This window comes from Octopus bimaculoides, chromosome 18 (assembly GCF_001194135.2).
Source record: "Octopus bimaculoides isolate UCB-OBI-ISO-001 chromosome 18, ASM119413v2, whole genome shotgun sequence".
NCBI classification, from domain to species: Eukaryota; Metazoa; Mollusca; class Cephalopoda; order Octopoda; family Octopodidae; genus Octopus; species Octopus bimaculoides.
The window spans coordinates 48,519,519-48,520,445 of NC_068998.1; the positions used below are offsets into that span (position 1 = coordinate 48,519,519).

General features: G+C 37.1%; 1 protein-coding gene across 3 annotated transcripts in view; it reads right to left on the reverse strand.

Annotated features, from left to right (window-relative positions):
* Nucleotides 1–927, reverse strand: part of LOC106877914 (inositol polyphosphate-5-phosphatase A) — a 158,401-nt gene that overhangs the window by 84,807 nt on the left and 72,667 nt on the right. The gene's annotated exons all lie outside the window — the stretch shown is intronic.

Sequence of the window (927 nt, forward strand, 5' to 3'; positions counted from 1 at the left end):
TATATATATATATATATATATATATATATATATATGGTAAATCCCCAAAAAAGAAGGACAAACACACAAAAAATACAACAACGTGAGGATGTGGTATGTATAAAGTATTAGCAAACACTCAGGGAAGGAAAGAAAGATGGTTTAACGTTTCGAGCATTGCTCCTCTTCAGGAACAGAGACCAATAGAATAAGTATTAAGGCTTACAAAGAATAAGTCCTGGGGTCGATTTGCTTGACTAAAGGCGGTGCTCCAGTATGGCCACAGTCAAATGACTGAAACAAGTAAAAGAGTAAAAGAGTAAAGAGTATACTATGTTGATGTGCATGCCGGAAAAATGCGGTATATATGATACGACGGTGTCTAAGTTTACACAGCACTACCACCACCATGTCATGGATTCTATAAAAATTATGTAATGCAATGGTGTTTAAGATTACACACTGTGTTCATACCACTGTATGTATAGGAAATACTGATGTGGTGTTAGGGAGCAGTATGCTTTGAAGAATGTAAACAGTAAACAAACCAAAGGAATTTAAAAATAGAAGTCAAACACACACCTACACACATTCATACATGCACACGTACAAATGCATACATGCATACGCAGTCATGTATATGCCGACACGCATACGCCCATACTTAGACACACACCCACACACACACACAAACACACACGCACACACACACACACATACATGCACACACACAAACAAGGCTGTTACTTAAATTCCTTCTCTGAATTTTTTAAATACCCTGATGAACAGCCGAAGTAATCAGAGAGATTGAGGGAGGGGCAATGAGGAAGGAGACGATCTTGTGTGTGTGTGTGGGGGGGAGAGAGAGAGAGAGTGCAAGAGAGTATATGTATATATGGTTGCATGTGTATGTATATATATATATATATATATATATATATATATATA